At 39.1% G+C, this 23,601-nt stretch overlaps 2 long non-coding RNA genes across 2 annotated transcripts; one reads left to right on the top strand and one right to left on the bottom strand.

Moving 5' to 3' along the window:
• Nucleotides 1–2,501: 2,501 nt before the first annotated feature.
• Nucleotides 2,502–21,689, top strand: LOC109147354. Its single transcript, XR_002048634.1, has 3 exons — nucleotides 2,502–2,511; nucleotides 14,204–14,209; nucleotides 21,616–21,689. It is a non-coding gene; the product is annotated as an uncharacterized LOC109147354 (long non-coding RNA).
• On the bottom strand, nucleotides 3,875–21,782 carry LOC109147355. The gene is made up of 3 exons (XR_002048635.1): nucleotides 21,722–21,782; nucleotides 18,540–18,544; nucleotides 3,875–3,885 (listed from the first exon to the last, which is right to left on the bottom strand). It is a non-coding gene; the product is annotated as an uncharacterized LOC109147355 (long non-coding RNA).
• Nucleotides 21,783–23,601: the final 1,819 nt, after the last annotated feature.

Raw genomic sequence — 23,601 nt, 5'->3', positions numbered from 1 at the left:
CTTCCAATAGGCATACTTGTAGTAGAGAATCAGAGGACTTCTCATATACAGAGATTGTACCCCTTCCCGTTTGATATATACTTGATACTACTTGTAACCGATACTTTGAATTTTGAATATATACAATTCAAGATTTTCGCGTTTACAATATGAATGATTGGATTATTATGAAAGCGTGACCATAGGATACATGCTAGTAACTGTATATGCTCGTTTATGACTATTGGCTGTGTTTATCTCTATCTGTCGTATCTGTTCCCCACACCTGTGAATTATGCATGCTTGGTTATGAATATTGGTTATGCTTATCCCTATCTGTCGAGTCTATTCCCTGTTTTGAAAGCTAGAGTCTCTTAGGATATATCTTCATGCTTCGAAATGGTTTTCGTATATCTATGTATATATCTATATGTATTGTATTTCAACGCTTTGGAGTGGGTTACCAGCATCTCTCGTTGAACAGATATATTTGGCTTTCAGGCACCGACGAGTAGATCACTGGAGTGCGCTAGAGGCTTGGGGCGTAGATTAGATAGTTTTCCCTTCCGGCCTGCGTGCCATGATTTTGTATTGATACTGATTGAGGTTTTTAGAATTTAGCCTGTGCACCTGAGTTCTCTAGCTCGGGTGTGGCATAACACCTTGTATTCTTATAAACGTTTTGGGATTTATGATCATTTACCTTTGCTATATAGTCTTTAAAAGTTTTTAAAATTTCGGGGTGTTACAGTTGGTATCAGAGCCTAAGTTTGACCCTAGGATAAAGACTCTTAAGACAAGACTTTAAGACATTAGGCTTGAACTCTAGGTACATAGGGACTTAGGACTCAGGGATCTTAGGACGCGCGGTGAGACTGTGGAACCTATACATAAGCCGCCCCTCACTTCATCCCTCCCCTATTTAAGGAAAAACTTTCCCCGCTTAACACATCAAAGTAAGGGCACCAAACTCTAAACTTAACATTCCTATAAACGTTGACCCAAAAGGACGACAGCATGGCACCAAACAGAAGACAATCAAGGACTCCAGAACCCGCCACACACGACCCCCTGACCCAAACTCTGCAACAACTAACACAAGTCGCCCAGGCACTAAGCGACGTGGCTCTTCCCAACAACAGGCCCCCACCACCTCCGTCAAACGCAAACTCAGACGTCGCCCGACAAGTTTCAAATCATCGACCAACCACGTTCTCAGGAGAAGAAGATCCCGTAATCCTGGAGGAATGGATCCGGACCCTCGACAAAATTCTAGGGTTAGTAGAATGCCCAGAAGAACGTCGCGTAGAGATAGCCTCGTTCTACGTCGGACACGAGGCAGACCTTTGGTGGATCCACGAAGAGCCCACTTACCAACAAGAACCGGGGTTCGACTGGGAAAGCCTCAAAACACGACTACGAGAGCGGTTCTATCCAACACACGTAAAAGCATCTATGTACGAAGAGTTCCTCCCACTACTACAAAAATACCTTTTAGCGTCGGCTATTTTGGACATACGACGTCGGTTATTTACCGACGTAGACCTAGCAGACGTTGTAAATAAATTATACGACGTCGGTTTTTTAAAAACGACGTCATATATTATTTTTAATTTTTTTAATAAGTACATACGACGTCGGTTTTTATTAAAAACCGACGTCGTATATCTATATTTTTTAAAAAAAATTGAGATACAACCTCGGATTTCTTAAAAAATCCGACGTCGTATCTTATTTTTTAAAAAAAAATATATATAGATACAACGTCGGTTTTATTAAAAAACCGACGTCGAAACTATTTTTAATTAAAAAAAAAAAAGCTGTTATAGAGAATGGCAGCGGCATCAATTTTGACAGGCAAAGAAGAGAGATAATTTGACAACAAATGTGTAGATCTCAACAAAGGAGTAGATCTCGCTTAAAACAAACAAAAAAAAATTCAAACAACAAGAAGCATAAAAAAGAAAAAAAATAGAAAATGCAAATACAAGTAATTCTTAGAAGCATAAAACAAAAAAAAAAAACAAAAAAAAAACTTTGTCGGAGGATTAAAAACAACAAACCTACTATAAGCCGTAGGGAGCAATCAATCGAAGGATTCATCCATATAACTACTATAGATCGAAGGATTCATATACGTAGGGAGAAATATCTATAGATCGGAGGATTTAAAACAACAAACCTCGTCGCCGACCGGACTTGCTACGCTCGTCGCCGTACAGTCTTGGTCGCCGGTGAACTCATGTCGCCACTCCAAGCTTGAAACTCGCTTGTTGCCGGAGAGCGTAGATCTGAGTCGTCATTTTCGGAGTCGCGAGGTTCTACTGCTGTACGTAAGAACGGATGAAGGTACATCGTGACGAAGAAGACGACGCTCTGTGCGAGATTTGTACAACATTTTCGAATGGATGAAGAAGGAAGATGATGGCGTGAAACATACTCTTAGAAACTTTTGTGTTAAGAAGGTAAGAAAAGATACGAGAGTAAGAAAAGATAAGACTGTAAGTGAGAGAGGCTGGGGAGATCTGATCTGTGTTAAATAAGAAAAGATACGACTGTAAGTCTTTCAGTTTTGTTTTTTAAAATTTATTTAGAACATACGGCGTCGGTTCTAGAGAGAACCGACGTCGTATGTCTTTAATTTCTTTTTTAAAATTTTATTTAAAACATACGGCGTCGGCTCTATAAATAATCGACGTCGTATGTCTTTAATTTCTTTTTTTTTTAGATTTTATTTAGAACATACGGCGTCGGCTCTGTAACGAACCGACGTCGTATGTCTTTAATTTCTTTTCTTTTAAATTTATTATGAACGTACGACGTCGGTTGTCTACAGAATCGACGTCGTATATTTAAATATTTTATTAAAAAAATTTAAGACGTCGATTTTTTACAATAACCGACGCCGTAAGTAATATATATTAATTTTTCTTTATTTTATTGACATATAACATCGGTTTTCCAAAAACCGACGTTAATTAGGAGACGTAGTATCCTTTTTCTGTACTAGTGTCCATTTGAAACAAGGAACGACTACCGTGATGGAGTACCATAAGCGATTCCTCGAACTAGCACGCTTCGCGCCAGAACTAGTCCCCACTGAGGTAACTAAGATAGAGAGATTCGTATTAGGCCCCAACTTCGAAGCCCGAAAGGCACTAGTGGTAAGCAGACCTCGGACCCTCAACGAGGCTTACTCCAGTGCCGCAAATCTCTATCGAATCCAACTACTCCAACGTGGGGTTCAAGAACAGATACAAAAGAGAAACACCGGGGGTGGAACACCACCCGTAAAAAGAACCAGAAACAACACCAACACAAGACCGAGTAACCTGGCCAGCCAAAGACCACCCCTAGGGAACAATGAAGCTAGCACGAGGAGCTTCCCTTGCCCGAAATGCAACAAAAGTCATAGAGGCAAGGATTGCATGGGCAATCCCTGGCGATGCTTCAACTGTAGAGAGGAAGGACACAAGGCCTTCCAGTGCACTCAACCCCAAGGGCCACGCCCCACCGCCACGGGCCAACACGGGGGCACCACTCACCAAGGAAACTACGGCACTCCCGGAAAGATATTCGTCATGAGCCGCACCCAGGCCGAACTCGGGAACGGGGACAACCGCGAAGAAGGAAACCTAACCCTAGAAGACGAGGACCACACAAACCCCGCCGAGGAGAACCAAGAAGACGAATTTTGTCTAGGATAGACCGGCAATTTCCTTGTAAACACCTTCGTAGCAACACTACTTACTTAGCTTAATTACTTCGGGAATAATTATAAATAAAAGATTAGATCGAAATTCGATCCTACTTACGGGGGCGGAACTAGAATTATACAAACAAACCAAGCCTCCCACCACTAGAAGACAAAAGAAGGAAAAAGACAAAAGCCACACCATCAAAAAACTTAGTGTTGCGAATAGGAATTAAACCCTTGACCTCCCATTTACAGGACCAAAGTCTTAATCACTAGGCTAAGAGTGCTTCTTGAAACCTCAAGGGGACACTCCCTTCTTAAAACCCCCACAAGTCCCTAAAACCCACAAAATCCCCAAATCAAAAAACCCTTCTTCTTCTCCTCTTCTTCCCCACTCCCTCTCCCTCTCTCCTCCCCTCTCCCACTCACCTCGCCGCCCCCAACACCGAACCCACAAGACCGCCGCCACCAGCAGCCGAACCACCACCGATCGCCCAGGCCGCACCCCGCCACACGCCGCCGTCACCACTGGAGAGGACCCGCGACACCGGCACCGCCCGCCACCCACCTGTACATCACCCGCTGCCAACACACGGCGCTGCCAACCCCGACGCCGCCCAGGACCACCGCTGCCTTGACGAGCCACGCCACCCCGCCGCCCCTCGCTGCCACCGGAAAACCCACGTCGCCGGAGAAGTCGCATCGCCGGAACCCTCGCCGGAGTCTCGTCGGACGTCCGCCGGAAAACGCCACCTAGGAGAAAAGTTCGAGAAAATGCCGAAAAAGACCCTCGAAATCCGCACCCCGGATTGGAGCAACGCCAGCTACACCATTATCGGAGGTAAAGCCCTCGAACCCGATCAATTCTCTCCGGAATTGGTCGACATGCTCAACCACCAAGGGCTTTTGGATACTTATCTCACCATTAAGGGGGATACGTACCCCGAATTGGTGAAGGAGTTCTATCAACACTTGGTGGCCATCAAACGAGGTGATAAACTAGAAATCACCACCAAGGTCCGAGGCAAGGAAATCATACTTTCCGAAGGCCGTTTGGCCAAACTCTTGAGACTGACCACCACGGGTGTGTCGGACTACGACCGTAAAGGGTGGATTGGTACCCGAAATACGGGGTACAAGGATTACCTCGGGTACCTACTCGGAAAAGAGGAAGGTTTCACCTCGGCCACGCGACCAAATAGGAAGTGGCTAACGGCGGAGCAAAAGATACTAGTTATGATTGTAACTGACAGCCTCTTGCCCACAAACAATAAGAGTAAAGACGTGGGGAGTTTAGAGTGCACTTTTGCCTACCTCTTGAAACACAAAATCAAGTTCAACCTACCGGCCCTCATGCTAAAACACATGGAATTTTGCAAGACGAGCAACCGACTTAGCCTGCCCTACGGGATGATCCTAAGTTGGATCATGGAGAAAAAGGGGGTAGACCTAAGCCACACTGAGGTCAAGACTGCAAACGGCATGATCTTTAACGCCCAGAACCTCCGCCGCAATGATATCTACTACACTGGAGGGGGACAATATCTCACCCTCGAAGAAATCTGCCTAAAACCCGAGGAGGAGCGAAGAGAATTGGTCGAACAATTGGACATCTCCAACAAAAAGCTCAAACGGGCAATGCAAGATTGTGGGGGTCTGGAGGGAAGTGAGGATTAGGAGGAGGATAACGAGCCTAACCCATCGGCGCACCCACGATCAGGAGGGAACCCAAGGGAACAATGCGAGGGCTCGGTCAATGAGCGCATCCTAGCACAACTCAACCAGCAAAACCAAATCATGGAGGAAGGGTTCTCGTCCTTGGTCCGTACCACACGCGCATTAGATCAGAGGGTGGCAGCAATCGAGGCCACCTTGGGCAGTCGCAGGGCATCCAGCTCCGGAGCAGGAAACCAAGGTCGACCCGCACTTCCCGATCACCACGACACCAGAAGTCCAGTCTACCCCAGCAAAGACAAAACGTGGGGCCACGTTCCTAACCAGGAGGCCAAAATACGGGATGTCCGGGGGTGAAAGATTGGATTAACACACCAGGCTTCGGGGACGAAGCCCCTTGTAAGGGGGGGAGAGTGTAACACCCCGTGTTACGACCCCTAAAACCAATTAATCATTTAACCAATTATCCAAAGAAAGAATTAAATTACAATAATTAAATTGGAAAAGGCCCACCATGGCCCGTGGGCCCTCTTCCCTAAACCCAACCCCTAGTCCTAAAAGGAATAGAGTTAGCAAGCCTATAATATTTGGGCCCTAATTAGGACTCTTAGATATATAAATAGGAGACATAGGAGGCACCTAGAACCCCCACCACAATAATATCTCACCACACAAGAGGTTCCAAGAATTCCCTTAGGAGAAATCAAGAAAGAAGAAAGCTTAAAGAAAGACCCTTCATAGCCAAGGAATTAATTAAGGCTAAGAGGTAACTCATGTCTCAAAAAAACCTATTTTCATAGCTATGATTCCCCTCTTAGGATTTCCCCATATTCCTATGTATTGATGATTCGTTATATTGTTCTTGACGATTGGTGTTATAATTCCATGGGCGATCTTGATAATCTTGTTGATGAAAAATGGATTCTTGATGATTGTGTGATTCTTGATGGAACCTAGTTTCTTGATGATTATGTGCCATTCTTGATTGTTCTTGATGTTTAAAGAGGAATCGTGTTCTTGTTAAATTGAATGTGTCTAGATCCCTAGGTTGTATCGTGGAATTCGTATGGTGTTATCCTTAATGTATTGGGTGGGAATTCGCATGTTCGGGTATTAATTATGTTTAGAAAAGCATGATAGGATATGTGCCGTATGTTTCCCGCTTTTGATCCGTTAATTGTCTACGTGTTGTTATCAATTGCGTTTGAAAGTGTCTAAGCATGGTTCCGGGTTCCACTAAGGTTCCCGGGGCATTTTTGTGATGAAAGAGTCAGTGGGGGTAGGGGACCCGCCACCTACCCGCGGCTAACTTTGAAGTCGCCGGCAGTGGGCAACCGGCGGGCAGGTGACTGCCCGCCGGGCATCCACTGCCCGGAACCACGACGCCGGCGGGTGACCCCTCACCCACCGGCTACCCTCTGGATTTTACCCCACTTTGGGATTCCGGCTCCCCCGTTTGATGTTCCCCTGATCCCCGTGGTGTCCCAACGGACTCCGTCTATCGTGCCTATGTCTAGTTTGATGTTCGGGTACCATTCGTAGGTTGAATAAGTCTTATATATCGCATGCTAGATGAATTGGTATCCCGTTGGCCTAGGCGTAAGAAGTATGAACCCGTTAGGATTATTCTTAGTATGTGAATGATCACGCATAGGTTTCGTTATACGATTTCTTCCCCTCCCCAATGTGCCTATGTGGGTTGCATGTGTTTGCTATGTGTTATGTGTGCATGATACCCCAATTCGGTTGCGATCGAATTGGTTATTCCTGAGCTGCGGTTCAGAAGCTGGCTACGGTCAGATTTACACTCTCGGGTTGCGGTCCACCGTTTGGTTGCGATCAAACGTTTTACATGAGTTGCGGTTCGTATTCCTGGCTGCGGTTAGATGACTACTCTTGGGCTGCTGTCCACTGTTTGGTTGCGATCAAACATTATGATGAGATACGGTTCATCGGTCGGTTGCGATCGACCCCTCCATGTTGCGATACGGGGCAGGGTGCTGCGGGGCCGTGTCAGAGCTATATGCGCTGACCCTCATGTATGGGCATGCGATTGGTCCTGTGGCGCCAACAAAGTGTGCTATGTGATGAGATATGGATGATTGGATTATTATGAAAGCGTGACCATAGGATACATGCTACTAACTGTATATGCTCGTTTATGACTATTGGTTGTGTTTATCTCCACACCTGTGAATTATGCATGCTTGGTTATGACTATTGGTTATGCTTGTCCCTATCTGTCGAGTCTATTCCCTGTTTTGAAAGCTAGAGTCTCTTAGGATATATCTTCATGCTTCGAAATGGTTTTCATATATCTATGTATATATCTATATGTATTTTTATTTCAACGCGTTGGAGTGGGTTACCAGCATCTCTCGTTGAACAAATATATTTGGCTTTCAGGCACCAACGAGTAGATCACTGGAGTGCGCTAGAGGCTTGAGGCGTAGATTAGATAGTTTTCCCTTCCGGCCTGCGTGCCATGATTTTGTATTGATACTGATTGAGGTTTTTAGAATTTAGCCTGTGCACTTGAGTTCTCTAGCTCGGGTGTGGAATAACACCCCATATTCTTATAAACGTTTTGGGATTTATGATCATTTACCTTTGTTATATAGTCTTTAAAAGTTTTTAAAATTTCAGGGTGTTACAGTCCTCGTGGTGGCCGTGACATGATTATGGAGCTGTGGCCTTTGTGTAAGTTTCGCGTGATTTTACTGGGATAACATGTGTTATCCAGGGCATGTGTTGCCATGTGTGTGTACGGTACCTCGTGTACTATGAAATGGGTGGCTTTGTTGGAGGGACTGTTAGAGGGGGAACGACGGTTCCCGGGAGAATAAGGTTGGACTTGGTGTACAGGGGTCCTGGAGGTAAAGGTTGGGGGTAGCCATAAGGTTGGAACAGGGCATAAGGAAGGCATATCAACTCGTGATGTGTGATGTCACGACGGCTTGTGTACCGTGGTTGTGTTCTCTCTTGTGACGTGTGTAGTCATAAAGGCATGTGTTGCCTGTTGTGTGAGTCTTGTTCTTTTGCGTGGAACTTGTCGGGTTTTGATCTATTGAGTGAGGATAGATCATACCTTGACTCTTCTTGTGAGTCGTGTTGATCTTGTGGTCTTGGGATGTGTTCCCGTGTTGGTTGTGAGAGTGTTGAATCTTACGTTGGCTTTTACTCTTGGTTTTACACTTATATATATGTATTCCGTTTCGAAATGATTTTGTATATATATCCTATCTATGTATGATACTTAACAGGTATTGGTGGGTTACCAGCATTATCGCTGACCGGGCGTCGTCCCATGTTTTTCTTTGTGTTCTTTCAGGTGATGTCTAGATCAGACGAGCGCGATGTCTAGTGCCCGATAGTATAGTACATTTCCTTTGCTTTATGGCCTGTGAGCCGATGTAGAGATAGACTTATGAGTTTGGGATAGTTGTGTACACAATGCAGATTTGACCGCCGTAGCGTTTATCATTGTTGGTAAACGTGGCATAAGACCCCTGTTTTGGATTTACTTTTATCCAGTTACATTTTTATCTTCCACTGTGCTAGTATTTTGTTGTGTTATCTGCATGTGTTAAGTCTTTTATATAGCAAGTTTGGGGGGTGTTACACATGTTCTCTTTGTAAATGATGTGGGATCAAAACCACATTGAAAATGTTTGGAAAGAGAAGCTCTTGAGCTTCTTTATATAAGATTGCTCCTCTTACAAACACAATTATTTGCTCATCAATGTGGGCAATTATTGAGAAGTCATAATGTTCTGAATTAAGAAACCTTAGCTTTGTCTTCTTATTTTACTTTTATTTATTATTTATTATTTATTATTTATTTATTTATTATTAGTGGGGGTTGTGAAAGATTAATCCAAAATGTATGTGTTGTATTATTTTTTAGCTGTTTGGAGCAAACCACTGAGTTATTATATACTCCGTAATATTTTTGACGTTTTAATTAAAGTTAAAATGTTAAAATGACGAATTTGTTAAAATTTTGACGAATTTATAAATAATAATAATAATAATAATAATAATAATAATAATAATAATAATAATAATAATAATAATAATAATAATAATAGTAATAATAATTCAAACAAAACGATATAAAAAATTAAAATTAAAATTAATAAGAAGAATACAAAAGGGAGCCACAAGCTCTCTTTGTAAATTATGCTGGATCATTTTGATCCCACATTGAAAATGTTTGGAAAGAGGAGCTCTTGAGCTCCTTTATATAAGAGGAGCATTGATGTGTGGACCACGGTCTAGGCAATAATGATTAATTCTATACATATGTACATAGGTAAGTGACCATCCAATTCATTAGATAATCTTTGCTCAAGATTCTCTCTATATTTTTAGCAAAATTCATATTTATTTATTAACGAATATTATATTCTCAAATTTAATATCACGTCTACCCAACAATTTTTGTCCTCTACTTTCAATATAGCTATAAATAGTCCTTTGACTATTAATTTTGTTCTAAATTTGGTCATTCAGTTAAATATATATTTAATAAATATTAAATTTAAGTATAATAATGTAAAAATTAGCTTGTTGTTGGAGATGGACAGATTGAGTTGATAAATTTAATACATTAAGTTCATCATTGTGAAGAACTAACATTTTTTACATTATTATCCTTAAATTTAATGTTTATTAAAATAATATTTAACTAGAGGACCAAATTTGAAAGAAAAAAAAATATATATCAGTAGTCAAGAGATCGGACCACTCATGGTTAATTTAAAAGTCAAAATTTGTAAAGATCGATAGTCAAAAGATCATTTATGTTCCAATTCAAAATTGAGGGATAAAAATTGGTATATGACAATAGTTAAGAGACCATTGTTGAAATTATCTTAATAATTAATTAATTACTATACTTGGAAATATGGTACCAATATAGGAAAAAATATAATTCATTATCTTTTTTGAAACAAATATAAATTCATTTTTAGAAAATAGAATCCGTTGCATATATTATTTACTAGTTTACCATAAACTTAACCAATTACTCAACATAAATACCTCGGCTCCTCAAATCATTGTCATCACCAGACAAAAAAGAAGTAAAAGAAAATATAGAGAGTTGAGAAAATGGGTTTCAGCTTGTTTTCTCATCCTAGGCTGTGTCTTTTGCTAATACTTTTTGTGACTGTGTCTCTAGTTAATGGTCGCCTTAATACCTATCATATTACTAATTATGGTGCCAAGCCAGATGGAAAAACTGACAGCAGCAAGGTATATATATCCCTGTAGGCCGGGTTGCATTTCATACATGCATACCACTCTCTCCACTTTCATAAGAGCTCTACTCATATATCCATCACTCCATAGTTGCAACTAAGGGTTTACTTTAGAAGAATCAGTGCAAAGTTTGTAATCCCAAGTTAGCTAATGATCATGGCCGGATTTTAGGCTGTGCAAGCTGGGCTACCGCACAGGGCCCCCAATTTTAGAGGGGCCCCAAATTTTATAGGTCCGATATTTAATTTTTATCTAGCTAGTTTAGAAATAAAAATTAAGAGTTTTCAATTAAACTTAAAAAGTTCTATGAAGAGATGGTAAAAATGTGTATTTATTGTATTTTAACTTGGAGGTCAAAGGTTCGAAACTTGCATGTATTGATTTTAAAAATTGTGATTTTGGTAGGGCCACATTTATTTACCAGAACAGGGCCACCAAAATTTAAAATACGGCCCTGCTAATGATACAAACTTGTCACTATAAAGTCACGAGTTTGAATTCCAGCTTTCTCTGTTGAACCAGTCAGCTATGGGCAACTTAGACTGATTTACCTCCTCGTAGTCCTTTGCGGGTTAGGATTACAACTTTACAAGCTAGGAGGAGTAGTTTACCCATTGCACATCTTCAAGTAGTAATTGCGGGTTTCTTTCGTCACCTTGAAATAATTCACGCTCTCTAATCTGATTTGTACTTTCAATATATATATATATATATATATATATATATATATATATATATATATATATATATATTTATTTATTTATTTATTTATTTATTTATTTATTTGTAGGCATTACTGGCAGCATGGACACTTGCATGCAAAGATAGCGGCAGCACAGTGGACGTTTCAGGCGGGGAGTTCTTACTGAATCCAGTGAGGTTAAGCGGCCCATGCGCCGGCCCGATAACGTTTGCTGTGTGGGGCGTCTTGAAGGCTCCGGAGAAGACTTTCCTCGACAGCCCGGAGTGGATACTGTTTGAGGATCTGCAACAGTTAACCGTCACCGGGAACGGCGTTTTAGATGGTCAGGGTGCATACGCCTGGAGTGTGAACCAATGCAAAGTTAACCCCAACTGCAAACCTTTTCCTACGGTATGTATATACATTCATTTAATTTTCCTGGATATACTATCTAATATCCCGCATTTCTTAATTGGATTACTCTTGTGGGACCCTCACACGAAAACTTATCCGTAGGTGGGTTGTGTCAATATGAAAATGTAATATTTATAATGAAAAATGTAATACTAATTAGAAATAAAGTATTAGTAGGTTCAAACTCACAATCTCCCATATGGGAGTCCAATCCGAGTGCCATTAGACCACAAGGTCTTGGCAAATACTTGTTATTTATAAAGAAAAATGTATTTTTTTAAATACTTTTAAAAATATAACATTTTTCTTTAAAGTATTACATTTTCCCATATAAGTAATAAACATTTTATTCCTTATTGGTATTACATTGTTTAGTATAAGAATTACATTTGATCTTGATCCGATCTGTGTTACGCACAAGGATCTGCGAGACGGTCTCTCATACAAGTTTTTGCCTTCTTAATTGAATCGCACTTGTCTGAGACCGTCCCATGGATCCTTATTTGTACGACATGTCGGGTCAGATCTGGTCGAGCTAATGTAAAGGTAATGCATTTTTCATTAAAAAGTATTACATTTTTCCTTTTGTTACTTATAGGAGAAAATGTAATACTTATGAAGAAAAGTGTAATACTTTTAAATTAAAATGTAAAAGTATTATATTTTTTTAAAAAAAGTATTACATTTGTCTATATAAGTAATAAACATTTTATTCATGATTAGTATTATATTTAATTTTTCAGTATAAATATTATATTTGCATCTTGACCTGACGTCTCTCAAAAAAGGATTTGTGAGACGGTCTAATACACGTTTCTGCTTTCTTAATTAATTAAATAAATATAATTCTAATACCTACTTTTTTTTTTCTTGAATTATTGATGTTTAGAATTTGAAATTCGATAATGTCATGCATGGACGCATTGAAGGGATAACTTCACGGGACAGTAAATTTTTTAACATTAAAATCCTCAAAAGTCAACACGTGGAGATTGAAAATATAAGAATAACGGCGCCGGCGGATAGCAAAAATACCGACGGAATTCACCTCAGCCAGTCACAATTTGTGCAAGTCAATAATGTGGATATTGGGACAGGGGACGATTGCATTTCGTTTGGGCCAGGAACCACAAACGTTGTGGTCAGTGAGGTGAATTGTGGTCCTGGCCATGGCATTAGCATTGGAAGCATAGGAAAACGTGAAAATGAAGAAGATGTGAGTGGAATTATTGTGAAGAATTGCAATATCACAGGCACCACAAATGGGCTTAGGATCAAAACATATGCACCTTCTACTCCCAGCAAGGTCTACAACGTTACCTATCAAGACATCAGTTTGAATGATGTTAAAAACCCGATTCTCATCAATCAACACTACTGTCCTAACCACGAATGCCAACATCAGGTATAGCTCCCTAATTTAGTATATAGTATTTGAAGGAATAAAATAGTAAATAGTGTGAGGATTATGTTCAAAGTGGACAGATCTCTTATGCGCACTTGTATTTGGGAGTGTGGGGCCCAAAAATTAAATTGAATTAATTAATTAATTAATTAATTATTTAATATTTAATGTGTGTGTACGATATGATCAAACAGGGGGAATCATCAGTTGAAATCTCAGACATCAGATACTTAAACATTTATGGGAGCTCCCAAGACGATTTGTCTGCGAAATTCAATTGCAGCGGAAAAGTGCCGTGTAAAGACATAAAGATCAATAGCTTGAATATAGTATGCAATGGTCATCAACCCACGAAAGCAGCTTGCTACTATTTTAATGGGAAATTTGATCATTGTCAGTGTCCAAATCATTGCGGCTGAGATGTTAGTTGTATGTGGTAGCTTAGCATAGATACATACATTCTATGGTAGCTTATTTTTCTACATACTTCTATTTATACGGGTTCTTGAACCTTGTATTACTATTAATAAAATTGGAAGTTTTTATTGGTCGTTGGACACTTTTGGTCCTCCGTCTAAAAATATGTTTGTTGACCGTCTAAATGAGAGGGGCATTTTATTCAGCTTATTCTTTTGATACTATGCATAAACGACGTTGTTTTGTTGGTCGCTCACTGACGAAGAGGTTTAGAAGCGAGAGTGGAATCGAAGCAACGGCGAGGTTGAGTCGCTCACTGCAGGTTGGATCTCTGAAAGTGATTTTGGTTCGCGAAGTGGACACCAGAGGGGGGAGGCAACAGATATTCTCCAATGTCGCACCCCTAGACTTGGCAACCATCAGGCGATCTAGGCCGAGCATGGCCAAAGTTAGAGTAGAAATTGATGTCTCTAAACCTTTGATTGATCGAGTTTTGGTGGAAATTGTTGGAGGTGAAGGGGAATTGAATGGATTTTGGCAGAGGATTGAGGTGGTGAAAGTGCCGGCATATTGCCCTAGTTGTGGTCGATTTGGTCATGCTATGGCTATGGCAGAGTGTCGAAGGATGCGTCCAGAAGGAGAAGGCGATGGGAGGAGACCAGAGGTGGAGGAAACGGTGGAGTTGGATGCGATCGAGGACGACGCGGTGGTTGATGGCGGTGGAGGATTAGTTGTCGATGAGGGCAATCCTTCGTCAATGGCGACTCTACCGGTAATTGGGCCACTACATGGACAATCAGAGGGCTTAGATGGTGTCGGGAAGGTGTCGAGATCGTCCGCAAACGATGGGATTGTTGATCTGAGGGTTTCTGCACTGGCCGATAGTTCGATCACACCTTCGTCAATGGAGGATTCGCCGGCGTTTCGGCCCTTACATGGTCGATCAGATGGTTTGGATGGGGTTGGGGATGTGCGGAGACCTCTCGTCGCTTGTCGGATTGATGATCGGGGACCTCCGGCTTCCTCGGAGTTTAGCGCACAGTCGGCCACCGCTCGATCAATTCCTACGGCGGTGTATCCGGAACCACGTGGAAGAAAAAGTCCAAGCAGGGGTTGCTAGAGGAGAGGAATGTGGGAGAGCAATTCTCGGTGAAGCCCATCAAAGGCCTCGGGTCGAGCTTAATTCCTTGTGCTTTGGTAGATAAATCGGTGACATGGGTATCGATGGGTGGAGTGTTTGTTTCGCCATCATTATCGGCCACGGAGGGAAGCTGGGCACGGTCGTTCTGAGGTAGACCAAGGAGTTTAATGGGAGCTATTAGGGATGCGATTAGGATGAGAGTGAGAAAAGAAGAATTGTGGGTGGCGCATCCCTTACCCTGCATCAATGACTGAAAAGAAGAATTCTAGGCAAGATGTTTGAAGAAATGGAGATGAGAAATGTAGTTAGCTGACTATCCTCGGTCAACAGAAGAAGATAGTTGACTATTAGAAGAAGAAGACATTAAAAGACAAAAATGCCCTTCATTTTCACGGTCAACAAACGGCACAAGGGACGGGCGACCAAAAGTGTCCAACGACCAATAACAGTGGCTACAAATTGGCAATTTTTATTATGGTGGATGAAAACTGTCCACGCCCCAATAAGTCTAGAACCAAAAATGACATTAACTCGTACTTTATGTGTTTGAATAATGTATTTTATGAGTTAGGATAATGGTTAACACACTTTATGTGTTAGAATAATGATTTTTTTGGGTAAGATAATATATTTTATGAGTTAGAATAATGTACTTTATTTGTTAGAATAATGTACTTTATGTGTTAGAATAATGAATTTTTTAGGTAAGATAGTGTGTTTTATGAGTTAGAATAATGTACTTTATGTGTTAGAATAATGTATTTTATGAGTTAGAATAATTTATAATGTACTTTATGTGTTAGAATAATTAAATTTTTGGGATAAGATATTGTATTTTATAAGTTAGAATAATGTACTTTATGTGTTAAAATAATGTATTTTATGAGCTATAATAATGTACTTTATGACTTTTTGAACTATGATCCAAACAGTTGTGTGGACCACAGTCCTCGCAATAATATAATGATTGATTCTATACATATGTATTTGGTTTATGGTGGACTTGATCTCGATAAAACCATCACATAGGTAAGTGACCAATTAATTTATTCGATAATCTTTGCTTAAGCTTCTCTCTCTATATTTTTAGGAAAATTCATTTTTATTTATTATTGAATATTTATATTCTCAAATTAAATCTCACGTCTACCTACCAAGTTCCATCCTGACTTTTAATATGACCATAAATGGTCCTTCACTATTGATTTTATTTTAAATTTGGTCATTCAGTTAAATATTCATTTAATAAACATTAAATTTAAGAATAATAATGTAAAAATTAGCCTGTTGTTGAGAATTTGAGATGGACAAATTGAGTTGATAAATTTAATACATTGGGAGTTCATCACTGTGAAGAAGTAATATTTTTACATTATTACCCTTAAATTTAATGTTTATTAAAATAAGAGTTAATCAACGATTTGGTCCTTCAATTATTAGCGAACTGTCAATGTAGTCCCTCCATCGATTATTCATAGATTTAGTCCCCGAAAATAATTGTTTTTAGTCAATTTAGTCCTTCCGGCCGGTAGTCCGTCAACAAGCCGATGAGAACTCCGATTTACCATGGGCAATTTAGTCTATTCACGCCATCTCACCTCAAAAATATGGCAACCATCGTAATTTATCAAAATCAAGACTTGTAAGGTATTGCTTGCGTCGAGTGTTATCATACTATAATTTATCACTGCCCCGTCGGTCTAGAGCCTTCGTCCGGCCTCCCCCAGGTCATCGCCATCAACATCGCAGCGATTGGACGGCTTTGGAGCACTTTCACGATCGCAGTCCAGATTCGCCTATGGCAACGCCGGCAATCGTATAGGCCGTCCATGGCCCCTAGCGGAGCCTCCGCGGAGTGATCGCCATGGTCGAATTTGAAGAACAGCTGCCAGTTGCGAAGTCGGGTGGTCCGAGTCGCCCTTCGTCTATGGAGGATTCTCTAGCCGTGGAGGTGTTGCATGGACAATCGAAGGAAGGGCATAATCTATGGGATATGTTACGATCACAATTCACCAACCAATTTAATGATCGCCAACTTTCAGAATTGTTGGAGGTAGTTGCGCCTCTGGGGAGCTCCCGGGCAGATACGGAGTCGGTTAAGGCTTCAGCTGGTGGTGGGAGTGTCGACGGGGCCAGCGCTCCTCGCCCTACTAGTCAGGACACAGTTCGACATCATGCTGTGGCTAATGGTGGAGCTCGGACAGCGGCCGCAACTGGAGACCTCGGCAGTATGTCGCGATCGCTTGTCAATAAGACTAGGGGGGCGTAGGCCGGGGTGAGATATGCGATGGAGAATCCCCACTCGTATGTTCATAGCAATATCTCCGCCCTCATGACGCTCCTCGAGGCCTTCAAGGCTCCATTTTCCCGGTGACTAGCGTTTTTGGCCGAAGCTTGGTCAGCGGATGAAGAAGATGGCGTGAAAAGACCAAATTGCCCATGGTTAATTGGAGTTCTCACTGGCTGGTTGACGGAAGACGACCGGAGGGGGTAAATCAACTAAAAATAATTGATTTCAGGGACTAAATCGATGAATAAGCGATTGAGGGAATACATTGACAGTTCGCTAATAATTGAGGGACCAAATCGTTGATTAACTCTTAAAATAATATTTAACTTGAGGATGAAATTTGAAAAAAAAATATCAGAGGAAATAATATCATTTTGGTCCCTTGACTATTATAGTTAAGCACATTTGGTCCTTGACTATTATTTTTTCTCATTAGCTGCATGACTTTCTAATTAGTATCGGATTTGGTCATCCGATCTAATTTTTCGGCCACATATTACAGGAATTTGAACTGAAAAACTAATATATTGTAATTAGAAAGGGAGAAGAAGAAGAAAAATAAAAGAGGAAAATAAAATATATTTGAAAGGATCAAAATACCCTTTTAATTACACCACATTATTTTTTCGGTTGGAATTCTGGTAATAGGTGGCTGGAAAATTGGATTGAAGGACCAAATCTGATACTAATTAGAAAGTTATGCACCTAATTTGAAAAAAGCAATAGGCCCTATTTGGTAAAAAATTGGCCTATAGGCCAATTTTGGCTTATTTGATCACTATTAATTGTTTCATTTAATTAAAATATCAATATAACTGTTTGGTTATTTAGCTTTTTGCAACTCCAAAAGACTAAAATTAAAAAAGCTACTCCTTGCAACTTTTTCAATTAGCTTTTTGAGAAAAGAAATTATATCAAACAGCTATCAGCAAACAGCTAATTTACCAAACACTTTTCTACAATCAGCTAATGTTATCAACTATTTATACTCTCTAATTAACACAATCAGCTAACAGCAAACAGCTATCAGCTAACAGCCATTTTACCAAACAGGGCCATAGTCAATGACCAAATGTGCTTCAACCAGACCCGACCCGGCAAATTATGGTCCATACAATGTTATGTGAACCATAACAAAAAGTACATTTTTAATATACTAAATGTACATTATTTTTGTACTGTATGTACATTATACAATAAAATGTACGCTCCGTACAAAAATAATGTATATCTTCTGAATACAATGTACATTATTTTTATACTGAATATACATTATTTTTGTTTTGAATGTACATTATTTTACAGTATACAAAATATGGTTCATACAACTTGTGTGGACCATGATCTACACAATAATGATCAGACCCGATCCTAGACAAGGATTGGGCCCTTGCCTAGGGCCCACACTTGGAAGGGGCCCACCACCTTATTTTATAACCTTTATATATATACTATAGAATTTCGTATAATTATATAATGTACATTGACGTTATTGAAATCTATGTTGTCTTAGTTGATAAGACATTTTTATTGAAATATACTATTCATCAAATCCCCTCATATGCATTTTTATACAAAACCTTCCCTCTAGAAATATTATTATATTATATTAAAATTGTAACTTATGAAATTTATTTTTATTTCTAAGCATTTTTATACAAAACTTTCCCTCTAGAAATATTATTATATGAGTTAATACCCAAAATGTCCTCAACTATAGTGGTTTTTCTCAATTTTGTCCTAAACAACTTTGGTGACTTAATGTAGTCCCAAAGTTTTGTGTTTTTACTCAATTTAGTCCCAGACTTTGTATTTTTGCTCAATTTAGTCCCTCATTTGTTATTCCGTCCATTTGTTGTTAAATAAATAGACAATTCAGTAATTTTAATATTGTCATCTCTTTACTCATAGACACGTGAAGTGTGAAATCCTTTTTTTTTTTTTTTTTACGAATTACTCCAGAATCACTCCTAAACCTGCGAATATAAAATTTGATTCGTAGGTCTAAGAGTAATTCTGGGTGTAATTCGTACCAGATAGAGGGATTTCTCACTTCGTAGGTTGAAAATAAAGAAAGGTCAATATTGATATTATTGAATTATCCATTTATTTAACACCAATTTGATGAAATAACAAACAGTGGATTAAATTGAGCGAAACATAAAAGTCTGGGACTATATTAGGTCACCAAAGTCGTTTAGGACGAATTTGAGAAAAACCACTATTGTCGAGGACCATTTTGGGTATTAACTCATTATTATATTGTATTAAAATTGTAACTTATGAAATTTATTTCTATATCTATTTTGTATTTTTTAAAATTCAATGTGTAATTTTTTTTTATACTTTTTTTTATAATTATAGTGAAATTTATAATATAGATTGATTTGTGATTCATATCAAATTTTGAATTTATTTTTATTCAAATAATTTACTAATGTTTAGAATATGTATTATTTTGTGAACTTTATAATGAGTTGTGTATATGTAATATATTTTGTGATTTAGTTATGAAAAAAATATTTTAAAAGATAATTTATTTATTTTTTTATGAATTATCTAGTCAATGTAGTATATAAGTTCAATTGTGCGTTATCGTGTTCAACTTAATCTAGAAAAGCTTGAAATTGTTCAATTCCAACTAAAAAAAAAAAGTATTTATAAATATGAAATTTTAATATAGAAAATGTGCGATCTATTATTTTTTTTATATTCAAACTATTTTATCCATGCTAATTAATTATGTTTCATATTTTATTATGAATATCTTTGATCACGTTTGAGTGTTTTGATTTATTGCTCAAAATAATTAAGACTTTATGTTATGCTCTTATTTGTAAGTTTTGTTCTATAAATTTTTATTAATAATTACTTTATTATTGATTATAATAATAATAAGGTGGTTGTCTATAAGCTCATTTGATTTTCAATTATTTTTTTATTTTTATAAATTAAAATTCTTTATTTATGAAAGAATCGGTGTAATTATTGATTATTTTGGATTTGGGATGCATCTATAATTGTTTTTATGTGTATGTAAAATTGTTAAAAACTTATGAATCTTATTTCAAGTTATTTGACATTAGCATTTTTTTCTTATTTAATTTAAACTTTAATTAAAAAAATATATATTAATTTAATATAGGGTCCATTTTGATTGGTATGCCCTGGGACTATAAAATGACAGCAACTATACTGTGGACCGCGGTCCAAAAATCGGTGTCGTTTCTTTAAGTAAAGAAACGGCGCGCCGGTTAACGGAGCGCACATGTTTGGTGTGTTAATTATCAACTGAAACTACAATGTATCTAAACTGACACTACAGTGTATCTAAATTAACACTACAGTGTATCTAAACTAACACTACAATGTATCTAAACTGACATTGTCTCACGTATTATTTTTATATTATCAAATTAAACTGTAATTGAATTGAAATGAAATTGTAGTTGTGTTGAAATGAAACTGCAGTGTATATAAAATGAAACTGAATAACATTTCACATGTTTGAGTGTATATTGTGCAATGAAACTGTAGTTATATCGAAATGATAATGCAGTTGTGTTTTAATGAAACTATAATGTGTATAAAATAAAATTAAATAATATTTTTACATATTCGAGTGTATAAATATCGAATGAAACTGTAGTTATATCTAAATGAAACTGTAGTTGTGTTGAAATTAAACTGCAGTGTATACAAAATGAAATTGAATAAAAGAATTACTTTTTGCGGAACGGTGCGAAACGGGTGCCGTTTGTTTTCATTAAACAAAACGACGTCGTTTAGAAACTCATTATGCACCACGGTGCACGATATAATTTGCCATAAAATAATCGGACCGGCCCTGGCTGCAACAATAAATAGTCAATGGACCAAAAAAAAAGTAAAAGAAAATATAGATCAGAGTTGAGAAAATGGGTTTCAGTTTGTTTTCTCATCCTAGGCTGTGTCTTTTTGTAATACTTTTTGTGTCTGTGTCTGTAGTTAATGGTCGCCACACCTATCGTATCACTAATTATGGTGCCAAGCCAGATGGAAAAACTGACAGCAGCAAGGTATATATATATATATATATATATATCCCTGTAGGGGATTGCATTTCATACATGCATAGCACTCTCTCCTCTTTCATAAGAGCACTACGCTCATTTATCCATCACGCCATAGTTGCAACTAAGGGTTTACATTAGAAGAATTAGTGCCCGTATAGAATGAAGATAATTATTGTGGAGCAACCCAACCAAGTTAGCTAATGATACAAACTTGTCACTACAAAGTCACGAGTTTGAATTCCAGCTTTTTTAGTTGAACTAGACCGTTATGGGCAACTTAGGCTGATTTACCTCCTTGTGGTACTTTGCAGGCGAGAATTAGTGCACAGTTTGTATAGAATGAAGATAATTATTGTGGAGCAACCCAACCAAGTTAACTAATGATACAAACTTGTCACTACAAAGTCACGAGTTTGAATTCCAGCTTTTTTAGTTGAACTAGACCGTTATGGGCAACTTAGGTTGATTTACCTCCTTGTGGTACTTTGCAGGCGAGCTTTAATTATTTAAGAGAGAATGGGGGCCTCAAGTACCCCCATCCAATAGGGAAATCAAAATTCCACTTCGGGAGATAGTGCATCTGTCTTTGCTCTTAGGCATGCAGTACAAATACGAGATGATGGAATGAAATGGGATAGAAGGTAGAGGGCTGCCTGTGACGCCCAAAAGCTCAAATCCAAGAAAATTAGATAAAGCAGGAACAAGAGACAAGAAAACATCTTTGATTACGATTAAAAGGAACAATCTCGAATAAACCAAGATCAAATTGTTTCGCTCAGTGTTTTAACGACTGGGAAGGCAGTCTACGAAATGAAGCCTATTGCCACGCCGACATGTCTTCATCCTGAAAGAAGTTGATGCGGTATCTTGTCTCTTTGAAAGGTAACTTGAATTTGCTATTCTTCTTAGGTAAACACCATATCATCCCTATATTCGGCTTAGGCGTATCGGGAGTGAACAAGCAAAGCAGAGATGCTATTTGACTCAGACCAGTCCTAAAAAAGTTGAGGTCTTTCGAATTGTTTGTTGACACGGACAAAGTCAGGGAAAACCTCTTACCCAATATATGTATATTTGTAGGCATTACTGGGGATGCTTGCATGCAAAGATAGCCGCAGCACGGTGGCCGTTCCAAGCATGGAGTTCTTATTAAATCCGGTGAGGTTAAGAGGCCCATGTGCCGGCCCGATAATGTTTTCTGTGTGGGGCGTTTTGAAAGCTCCTGAGAAGACTTTCCTCGACAGCTCGGAGGTGGATATTGTTTGTGGATCTGCAAGGCTTAACCGTCACCGGGAACGACGTTTTAGATGGTCAGGGTTCATACGCCTAGAGTGTGAACCGATGCAAAGTTAACCCCAAATGCACCATAGAACACTAAAAAATGCACCACACACTAGCTGTAACACCCCGTGTTACGACCCCTAAAACCAATTAATCATTTAATCATTTATCCAAAAGAAAGAATTAAAATCCAGTAATTAATTATGAAAGGTCCACCATGGTCCATGGGCCCTTATCCCTAAAACCAATCCCCTAGTCCTATAGAAAATATAATTAGCAAACCCATACCACTTGGACCCTAATTGGTACTCTTAAATATATAAATAGGGGGCCTAGGAGGCACTTAGAACCCACACCACAATAATCTCTCACCACACAAGAAGTTCCAAGAAATCCCCTAGGAGAAATCAAGAAAGAAGGAATCTTAAAGAAAGACCCTTCATAGCCAAGAAAATTAATTAAGGCTAAGAGGTAACCGATGTCTCAACAAAACCTATTTTCCTTGCTATAATTATCTTCTTTGGCCTCCTCTCTATATTCGTGTCTTGATGAATCGTTTATGATATTGATGATTGTGAGATAATTTTATGAGTGATCTTGATGATCTTGATGGTATTGAAAGGTTCTTGATGATTATGTGATGTTCTTGATGAATCTTGATGTTTAGATGATTAAAAGATGAACTATGGTTTTATTGATTTGAACATGATTAGAGCCCTAGGTTAAAATTGGGAATTTCGTATTGTGATATTCTTGATATAATTGGGTGGGATTTCGCATGTTCGAGTGTTGATTATGTTTAGAAGTCATGATAGGATATGTGCTATATGATTCTTGCCTTTGATCCGTTAATTGTCTACGTGGTGTCATCAATTGCGTTTAAAAGTGTCTAAGCATGGTTTTGGGTTCCACAACGGATCCCGGGACGTTTATTTTGATAAAGAGTCAGTGGGGGGTAGGGGGACCCACCACTTACCCGCTGCCCGAGAAAGACGTCGCCGGCAGCGGGCAGCCGGCGGGCAGGCGACTGCCCGCCGGGCACCCGCTGCCCGGAGACCTGACGCCGGCGGGCAGCCGGCGGGTGGTCCACCACCAACCCGCTGGAAATTATCCCAACTTGGGTCTTCGGCTTCCCCGTTTGATGTTTCCCCGACCCTCGTGGTGTCCCAACGGATCCCGTTTATCGTGCCTAAGTCTAGTTTGATGATTCGGGTACCGTTCGTAGGATAAATGAGTCTTATATATATCGCATGCTAGTTGAATTGGTATCCCGTTGGCCTAGGTGAAAGAAGTATGAACCC

The sequence above is a fragment of the Ipomoea nil genome, unplaced genomic scaffold (assembly GCF_001879475.1).
Source record: "Ipomoea nil cultivar Tokyo-kokei standard unplaced genomic scaffold, Asagao_1.1 scaffold1993, whole genome shotgun sequence".
Classification (NCBI taxonomy): Eukaryota; Viridiplantae; Streptophyta; class Magnoliopsida; order Solanales; family Convolvulaceae; genus Ipomoea; species Ipomoea nil.
This window is presented reverse-complemented; position numbering and strand designations above follow the sequence as displayed.